Source organism: Eleutherodactylus coqui, chromosome 6, assembly GCF_035609145.1.
Source record: "Eleutherodactylus coqui strain aEleCoq1 chromosome 6, aEleCoq1.hap1, whole genome shotgun sequence".
NCBI classification, from domain to species: domain Eukaryota; kingdom Metazoa; phylum Chordata; class Amphibia; order Anura; family Eleutherodactylidae; genus Eleutherodactylus; species Eleutherodactylus coqui.
In genome coordinates, this window is record NC_089842.1 from 65,990,212 (window position 1) to 66,000,898 (window position 10,687).

Genomic DNA, 10,687 nt, shown 5'->3' on the forward strand with positions numbered 1-10,687 from the left:
AGCAAAGTCATAAATGTTACAAAGACAAATTCTGCCAGGTGAAGACAACAGTCAAGCATGGGCCTTCTCCAAGGAACAGCTGTAAAGCTTCCAAAAATTACTCTACGCAAGACAACAGGTGTGCTGCTTGTTTTAAAAGCAATGTCATAAATTTTACAAGGGCAAATTTTGCCATGACCGCACAACACTTAAGCATGGGCCACCTAGGAAAAGCAGTAGAGTTGCCAAAAATTATGCCAAGTGGGTCAGAAGGTGTGGTACTTGTTTTAAAAGCAACGTCATAAAGTTTGCAATAGACAAATTCTACCAGATGAGCAGAAAAGTAGACCACAAGCCTTCTCCAAGAGCTACAGTTGTTTCTTCGGCTTTAGAAATTTTTTTGGAGGAGGAGATCAGCAAAACCACCGTCACCAGCAGGATGAATTTCCCACAACTCTTGGGAGTACCATGGAACATGGACCGCCACTTTCAGCTTCATACTCCACCTGCAGGACATTGACCCAGTGTACTGTTCAGGATATGTAATGCCCCTGGCCAATCTTGCTGGACCATGTGTGGGTGTTCAGTTGCACACTGCCAGTCACAACCTTCTTCAATGCTAGAGACGCATTATCACTCACATGATGCAGGGTAGAGACAGCTTTTTGAGCAGGGAAATGGTGGTTGGGCATCTGATAGTGGGGGTTAGCATGGAGTATCATGTTGCAGAAGGTGTCTGTGTCCACTAGGCTGAAGGGCAGCATTTCCATAGCAAGCAGCTGTGCAATGCTTGCATTCAGGCTCTGTGCTCATGGATACTTTTATTTTTTTTATATTCTCATAGCTGGGGGATGGAGGGCTAGCTGTGCTCAGAGGCTACTGCCTGAACAGGGAGGGAGATAGAGGAACCGGAAGCAGGATGAGGCTAGCTCTTTGTCCCCTGGCCCAGGTGGGCTCTCCAAGGCAGCAGGTTGTGGGAGTTCATGTAACCTATTCATTCAAACACAACTGAAAGAGGCAGTGCAAAGCCGAAAAACATCGAGGGAGCTCGCCTTTAGGGTCACCAAGGGTGGTGAATGACTAGATGGCTAACAACAACAACATTAATACACGTTGTGTTGAGGTTGCCATGTTTTAAACACTTTCCCGCCCACTGCAGCTCTTACAGATGACAGCTCTTCTGTCATCATTTGCAGTTGCAAAGAATGCCCAGGCTGCACAAGTCCTGTGAGCAGACCTAACTGTGGGCATGAGGTTGGTGCTGCTGCAACTAGTAGTAACTGATTGTGAGAGTACAGCCCTTATATTTGTCTGCGACACTCTACTCCCTGTCTTAGTATGGTACTGCTCTGCAATGTCCACCTCTTCCTCCTCCCCCTGTGGGCTGCTATCATGACTCTCCCTGTCTGTCCATGTTTGGTCAAGCACCTCATTATCTTTCACTTCCTCTTCATTGTATTTTTGCTCCTGAGTGACTACTATGTTACAGAGAGCACTGGGAGCTGGCACCTCCATTTCCACATTCTCCTGAGTACACATTGCTTGTGGAGGGCTGACCACATGCATTGACCCATCCTTATCTTTCTCTTTAGAGAAAAAAAATTGTTGGGTGTCAGTGCATTCAATGTCTTGATCTTCTCCCTCTGGTTGTTTAGACTGCGCAGTTGACATTCATGACACTGAATGATCAAAAAGCTCCTCAGACTGATCCATGTGGATCCACCTTACAGTTGCCTTGTCAATCCCATATCTGGTCATTTTTTCAATAAGTTTGGTATGAGATACTTTGTCTTGACTTTAGTAAAGCATTTGACAAAGTATCTCATTCCATACTTATTGAAAAAATGACCAAATATGGGATTGACAAGGCAACTGTTAGGTGGATTCACAACTGGTTGAGTGATCATACTCAAAGAGTGGTCATAAATGGCTGCACATCCAAGTGGAAGAATGTATCAAGTGGGGCACCACAAAGCTCTGTCCTAGGCCCAGTGTTGTTCAACATTTTTATAAATGATCTGGAGGAGGGAATTGATGGGAAACTAATCAAATTTGCTGACGACACAAAGCTAGGGGGGATAACTAACACTAAGGAAGAGAGGGAAAGTATTCAAAAAGATCTAGAAAAGCTTAAACAGTGGGCAGCGACTAACAGAATGTTATTTAACAAGGAGAAATGCAAAATCCTACATCTGGGCAAGAAAAATGAAGAATGCACAGACATAATGAGAGGAATTGGGCTAAGCAGCAGCACATGTGAAAAAGACTTGGGTATACCAATAGATCATAGACTGAATATGAGTCAACAATGTGATGCAGCAGTCAAAAAGGCAACACACAGTTCTGCAATGTATTAAGAAAAGCATAAAGTCTAGATCATGTGAGGTAATTATACTTCTCTACTCTTCCTAAGTCAGACCTCATCTGGAATACCGTGTCCAGTTCTGGACACCCCACTTTAAAAAAGACATAGACACTGTGGAGCAAGTTCAGAGAAGAGTTACGAAGATGGTGAGCGGTCTACAAATCATGCCCTATGAGGAATAGTTAAAGGATCTGGGAATGTTTTGCTTGCCAAAAAGAAGGCTGAGAGCCAAGAGACTTAATACCTGTCTACAAATATCTGAAGGGCGGTCACAGTGCAGAGGGATCAGCCCTATTCTCATTTGCACAAGGAAAAACTAGAAGCAATGGAATGAAACTAAAAGTGAGGAAACACAAGATAGAAAGATATTAGAAAAAACTTTCTGACAGTGAGGGGGATCAATGAGTGGAACGGGTTACCACGGGAGGTGGTGAGTTCTCCTTCAATGGAAGTGTTCAAACAAAAGCTGGACAAATATCTGTCTGGGATGATTTAGTGAGCCTGCACTGAGCAGGGGGTTGGACCTGATGACCCTGGAGGTCCCTTCCAACTCTATCATTCTACGATTCTATGATTCTTTGGAGGGTGCAGGGCATTTGGCGTAGGGTGAAGTAGAGCGGGAAATGCTCGTGCACTGTGTTTTTTTGTGATTTCCCTGTTTGCTTTTCTTTTTATTTTGTATAAACAAAAAAAAACACAGCCAACTAAATAAGCTGCAATCCCTGGGAGGCTCAATATGTGTGAATAGAAATCCACGCAGTACAGCTTGTATATTTGCACCCTGCCTCTGTTTGCCCAATCTCCAGTGCTAGCTGCATAAGATCTATAAATAATTCATAGTGACCAGACTGGCAACTTTGAACAATATCTGAGGCCACAAACCGAGAACTTCAATATTTCCTATGCCAAACCGTAGTTTGTCTGTCTGCTTTGTTGCTATATACATTGACAGCAGCAAAAATATAACTTATCCCAGTGTAAAGACCACGTTTGATATAGTCATATAAACATGATGCCACTTCTCTCTCTGCTGCCTCCAGTAGAACCCTGTTTAAGTTCTTTGCTGAAGTACAAGCTTTCACACCAGGAGCAATATACCCTCTGTAGAATATCTGTCCCTATCACTAAAAGACTACGTGCTATATAGGCATAGAAATGTGATGCAGCTTTTTTTCTGTTCCCTCCAGTATAACCTCGGCAAACAAGCTTTCACTCTAGCAGCAATATATCCTCTGTAGAATATCTGGCCCCAACAGCAGATCACGCTTTATAGAGTCATATAAATGTGATGCAGCTTCTCTGTTCTGTACTCAATTGTAAAAAGTCTGCTGGTTACACTGTGCGTATGTTATATATGGCTAGGTCATTTGATGCAGAAGTCCAATGAAACTGCTGCCCATTTAAGAGATGCAGGACACTTTTGGCAACATCAGCAAGGCGCCCTGGCTGCTGACTGGCTGCATAGTGAACCCTGCAGCAGGCATTATGGAAAATTGGATTTTCCTGACATTTTTGCTGAAAATTAGTTTGGACTTAGCTCATTTGATTTTGCTATACATGCACGCTGAATGCAAATCACTCGCCAGAGTCATTAGGGCAGTGCTAGAGTGGAGAAGAGTCATGGAGTCCAGTTATCATGCTCAAAAAAAATTGGAGTCTATTGGTATGCTGCCAGAGGTTCAGTTGCCTTTAACCCCTACTTTGTGTGTGTCATACATGTACAGCACACATCAAGTGTCTGTCATTGTATGAAGCAGACTCAGGAGCTGAGCCTGCTCCATACATGATGGACGTTGGCAGTCTTTGACACTCAAAATCTGCCCACAACAACCACAATTGGAGATAACTCTGATTGTATCTGTTAACCCTTTATCTGCTGCTGTCAATTCTGACAGCAGCACTTGGATGTCCCGATTGGGATTGTTGAGTGCTGTCTGGGTGTCATGGCAACTTGCGGCCTTCTGAAGGCCCCCAGGGCTGCAAAGACTGATATCCTATTAAGGTGTGCCTGGTCAGAATACAGTATAGTGCAATATTATAGTATTGCATTATATTGTATAAGCAATCAAATCCCCTATTGAGACTAAAAGAGTAAAAACAAGTAAAACAAACTTTTTCTAATTATTGGAAAGACTCCAATAAATGATATCTTACTAATGTCCATATACATCGCTCATGTGCTGACAGAATCCGTCATGTGATCAGTTGCATGGTCTCTGAGCTGAATGAGGGATTATGGGTGGACTACATCCCCCACAAACCCCCTGCAACCTCAGTTGCTATAGATACAGCAGTACTCAGTCTGGCAGTTTGTATGTTGTGACACAGCTGCACACCTGAGTGGAGACTCCAATAAATGACACCTCACAAATGCATACATACATAGCTGGCAGTGCATATTGACCAACAACATTAAAACATAGTCCTTCACCACTATCTTCACATCCCCTGAACATGATATCATCTTATCTCAAGTGCTAATGGTGCCAACACCAGTCCAGCCTTCATCTAATCATCAACAGTTGTCCAGTGCCGAAACAAACCATTGCTGTCGTGCAAACATGTCACTACAGAGGGTTCAAAGCCACCGTAAAGCTAATGCAGCGACAGTGACAAGCCACAATTTCACCTTAGCCACCAGCTGAAGTTTGTAATTCTCGTGCATCAGATATGCGAAAGCTATGAGCAAACATGTCTACTCAGTGAGCTGCTGAAGTTTATAAATCACATGCAGCTCATATGCGAAAGCAACGTAGCAGAGCTGTGTGTGTGACGTGCATGTAGCAGAGCTGTGTGTGTGTAACATGCATGTAGCTGTGTGGCGCCTTGTGCCACCAGAAACACTGGTACTATAATATCCTAATAATTACTAGTTATATTGAAAAATACAACTTGTTCTGCAAAAAAAAAGCCTTCATGTAGCTATGACACTGGAAAAATAAAAAAGTTATGATTTTTTGAAAGTGGGCAGAGATAAATGAAAATGAAAAGAAAAGGGCTACAACAGGAAGGGGTTAAGGACAGAAGTTAAAAATTTCCTGAATCTAAATTTCAGTAAAATTTATCTCTCATCTCAGTTCAACCATTACTCACATGGTGACAAACCTACCAAATTTATGGTAGCTGAAGTGACACAGAGGAAACCTATAGGCTTATCTTGCAGAAGTAAGGACATAGACTACTCTCTGCCGATGACATTCTCATGAATATTACCAACATCCATCTTGCTGTATCTTAAATAAGTATTTCATAGTTCTACTAACAATGCTAACTTCAAGATAATTTAAGGGAAATCCTGAGTTCTAAAGTAAATACACCAAGAGAAAAATCTATTTCCGCTAAGGACTCAGTTTTTTTTACTGGTCACGGCCTCTAGAAATACATATTGCTCTGGATCTGAGTACTCGTAAATTTTATGACTTCCACTACCCTGTTAAATGACATGTCTAAAATAATTGATCCTTGGTCAGTTCCCTGTGCATCTTGGCTATGACGGAAAAACCTGATGAAATGTCCAAGTATACTCAAACTGATGTATTTATTTTAAATCCTCCCAATATATCTCCCTCAAAGGATATTTACTAAATTTATCTGGTGCATGAAACCCTCAGAATGGGTTATCACAAGAGACAATTAAGAAGGTATAGGACTTCTAAATCCACTCTCATACAGCAGTGCACCTGAACAGTCATAGAGAACCAAGCCACAGACTATGGATACAAGTCAAAGAAACCTTCAGATGTAGTAGTTTAACTTGGGCTTAATGCATTAAGAAAAAGTTCTCCAGGTTGTCCAGTTATAAACTGTTTATCGCCTTGATTTAGAATAGGCCATCAATAGAAGATCTGAGAGGGTCTGCCGCTTGGGATCACCGCAGATCAGCTATTCGTTGGCCCAATGTATTTATGTACTGAGCTGGTTTCTGCAGGGAAATTTGCCTGTAATACCAAGCCTGGCCACTGCAATGAGAATGTAGCTGCCTGCCTCCTGAAAAAATCAGCTCACTTTACAAGCACACTGGCCCAGTTAACGGCTGATTGTCAGGGTTCCCAGGTGGTAGACACTTGCTAATCTGTTATTGATGACCTACCCTGTAGATAGGCCATTAATAGTTTACAACTAGACAACTCCCTTAAGGTAAGATAACAATAGCTCTTCAATGGCTTAAAAATAAGATAACTTATTGCTGAAAGTTATCACACTCAAGTTAAACTGCACCTTGGCAAACCACAAGTCAGCAACATCTGAACATACCCTAACGATGGGTTCCCACGGGACGGAAATCTCGCTGCTTGGCCGCACCAAAAAGTCACGAGATTTCTGCTGGAGAGCCGCAGCTTCAAAACCCGTGGCATTTCGCCACGGCATTTGGAGCGGTTTGGCATTCCGTTGCGGCTTTCACTCCCCATAGAGGGGAGTGAGGCCACAAAAAAAAAGAATTGATATGCTGCAGCTGTCAATTCCGCTCCACATTGCCGGTTCTGCCCAGCTTTGCCGCGACGGATTGTCCCCTCCGTGTGGACGAGATTTTTGCAAAATATCATCCACATGGCTGGCTAATCCCGGGAATAGGAGTCTTGGGCGTATTTGCCGCACAGAATTTCCACGTCAAATCCGTCCCATGTGAACCCAGCCTTAGGATTGTTTTTATTCTTATTCCCTTTTACTTATAAAGTGTGTACACTAGGGTGGCCCATAGAGATATGGCAAAAACTAAAGTGGCAGCTATACAGCAATACACCTTCCCAATTTGTTACTTCTGCTAATAGTAATGTTAGGGTAAAGTTTTAGCTTTAAATTCCAACTGCAAGATGGTGCTCAATACTGATGTATATTATCAGAAATGGCGCTTACACACACAAGATTTCCTGTTCCACAAGCTACAGTATCAATATTAACAATTTGCTTTTGCAATAGAACCACTATGCTTTAAACCAGTGGTCCCCAACCTTTTTGGCACCAGGGACCGGCTTCAAGCAAGACCATTTTTACAAGGCCCGGCAGGATGGGGCGGAACATGGACGGGGCTTTGGTTATGTGGGGCGGGGTTATGAAGGGAGTTGGAGTTTAGTGCATTATTATTTAATTATGACATTTAGAATGTCCTGGCAGTACACACATAGGGCAGTATATAATCTATCCCCCCAGCACACACATAGGGCAGCATATAATTTATCTCCCCCCCCCCAATAATAGACAGCCCCCACCTCTCAGTAATAGACAGCCCCCACCTCTCAGTAATTAGCAGCCCCTCCCCCAGTAATAAGTAGCCCCCCCAGTAATAAGTACCCCCCCCCAGTAATAAGCAGGTCCCCCCCCAGTAATAGGCAGCCCCTTCCCCTGTAATAAGTAGCCCCCCCCCCCGGTAATACGCAGCCCACCCCCGCAGTAATAAGCAGGTCCCCCCCAGTAATAGGCAGCCCCTTCCCCTGTAATAAGTAATAATAATAATAATAAACTTTATTTGTATAGCACCAACATATTCCGCAGCGCTTACATAGACGGGGGATACAGAAAGACAAAAGTACAAACATTACAGAACCACAGTTACATAGAAATCAGTTGATGGAAACAATAGGGGTGCGGGTCCTGCTCCAACTAGCTTACATACTACAAGTAATGGGGTGATACAGAAGGTAAAGGGGCTGGAGATGTGCACTGTATGGCGAGGTGGAGATGTGCGCGGTATGGCGAGGTGGAGAGTGAGGGGTGATATACACAGACAATGGTCAGACATTTAGCCGTGTGACGGCAGAAACAGTATGACTGCAGGAGCGGTTTATGATGGCTAGCAGGGATTGCAGTCAGTAGGTCAGGGAGCATGTTATCAGGCGGAGTACAAAGGGGTTTGTTTAGGGAATTCGGTATGCCTTCCTGAAGAGGTGCGTTTTTAGAGCATGCCTGAAGTTCTGCAAGTCCTCGGGTAGCCTTTGGTAGTGCGTTCCAGAGGACCGGTGCTGCTCTGGAGAAGTCTTGGAGGCGGGAATGAGAAGTTCGAATTAAAGGGGCGCTAGATCTGGTTTCGTTAGCAGAGCGGAGATCCCGGGCTGGTTGATGGATTGAGATGAGGGAGGCGATGTAGGGGGGCGCTGCACTGTGGAGGGCTTTGTGGATGAAGGTGGCGAGTTTAAATTGAATTCTGTATTTAACAGGCAGCCAGTGCAGTGACCGGCACAGGGCAGAGGCGTCCGAGTAGCGGCTGGACAGGAAGATGAGCCTGACTGCCGCATTCAGGATGGATTGGAGAGGGTAGAGTCTAGTGCAGGGGAGGCCGATCAGCAACGAGTTGCAATAATCGAGCCGAGAGTGGATGAGGGCAACAGTAAGCGTTTTAGAAAGAAGCCCCTCCCAGCAGTAATAACCAGCCCCCCCTGTAGTAATCTGTAATAGGCAGCCCCCCAGTAATAGGCAGCCCCTTCAATGTAATAAGTACCCCCCCCAGTAATAAGCAGCCCCTTCCCCTGTAATAAGTACCCCCCCCCCAGTAATAACCAGCCCCCCCAGTAATAGGCAGGCCCCCCCAGTAATAAGCAGGTCCCCCCCAGTAATAGGCAGCCCCTTCCCCTGTAATAAGTAGCCCCTCCCCCCAGTAATAACCAGCCCCCCCCTGTAATAGGCAGCCCCCCCAGTAATAGGCAGCCCCTTCCCCTGTAATAAGTACCCCTCCCCCAGTAATAGGCAGCCCCCCCCAGTAATAAGCAGCCCCTTCCCCTGTAATAAGTACCCCCCAGCCCAGTAATAACCAGCCCCCCCCCAGTAGTAGGCAGCCCCTTCCCCTGTAATAAGTACCCCCCCAGTAATAGGCAGCCCCCCCCCCAGTAATAAGCAGCCCCTTCCCCTGTAATAAGTACCCCCCACCCCAGTAATAAACAGGTCCCCCCCAGTAATAGGCATCCCCTTCCCCTGTAATAAGTAGCCCCCCCAGTAATAGGCAGCCCCCCAACCCTTATACTTACCTCCTCCCTGTTGTCGCTCTCTGTCTGCTTGCCCTAATGTCAGTGTGCAGCCCGGAACGCTTTCTCCCCGGAACTAATGAGCAGGAGACTCGGGGAAGAGAATCCTGGCTGCACAGACGTCAGTGTGTGCGCCGGGATCAGTGCGATTACCAGCGGGGAGCTGCGGCGCCCCCGCTGGTAATCGCTTCAGTGGTGAGCGGCATCGGCACGCCGCGGGCCACATAGCACAAGGCAGGCGGGCCTTGTGTTTAGAGCAAAAGTTCCCCGCGGTGCCGCGGACCGGCGCTAAACACCCAACGGCCCCGCCCCGGTCCGCGGCCCGGTGGTTGGGGACCCCTGCTTTAAACCATTAAGTATTGACAATAGCATTTGTCCTGACAATCTAGACATTTGTGCTGTTCCTACAAAAATACCACCAAGTATATGAAAATAGTCAAAATTACGACACAAATACATGCAGTCAGCGCTTAAGGACTGGGCAACAGACTTCTTGGTAATTGTGTTGGAACAGCCTTGCGATTTGCCTCCATGACTTGAAGCAACAGTTGTTTTTCTTCTTCGTCATTAGTAAAAAATAAGTCCAAAAATTCATGGTCTTTGAGCGCAACCTTGTCGTAGACATAAGAACCTGAAACTGCCCCAAATGAAGGTTTGTTAAAAGGAAAAAAAAATGAGGGTGTCTTGCTTTGTAGTTGAAAGTTTAGTTTTTGGGCCACCCTAGTGCACACGTTACCCAGTTCTGTACTTTATATACCAGATGTAAACATAAATGAGTTGTCCAACTAAGACAACCCCTGTCCATATGCTCTAATAGGGCATGTGTGACATAAACACTCTACTCTAAGAGTCAGAGCATAGAGATACCAACAAGAAGCCTGTAAGACTGTTTGTTGCAGAATAAATTGAATCTTCTGGTGGCTACATATTGCAAGTGATTAGCCCAACATGTAATACATAATCATACAGGAACCTCCAGAGCAGAAGCTTCTCTACCTAGCAACTCTCAGTTGTGGATAATAGAGGGGAATCCCAGGTGGGTGATTTCTTTCTATGATGTCCACATACATGAGACAACCTATCTGAATGCATGAAAACTCTCTGTTGGACATGATCAGGAAGGGGTTTCAGCCTATGAATATGGTCCAGTAAGTTCTCCGATGATACAAACTCATAGCCAGAGTTTCTACCATTTGCTGCCAACTTCATGCTTTGTGCTAATAGTTCATTTCCCATAAAAAGATATAAGCAAAGATAAAGCTCAAGGTGAAAGACTAAGAGTCACACAATACTATACGATACCAAATAGGCACCGATGAGCCATAAAATTAAAACTACCTGCCTATTATTGTGCCCCCTTGTGCTGCAAGAACACCTCTGACCCATCCAG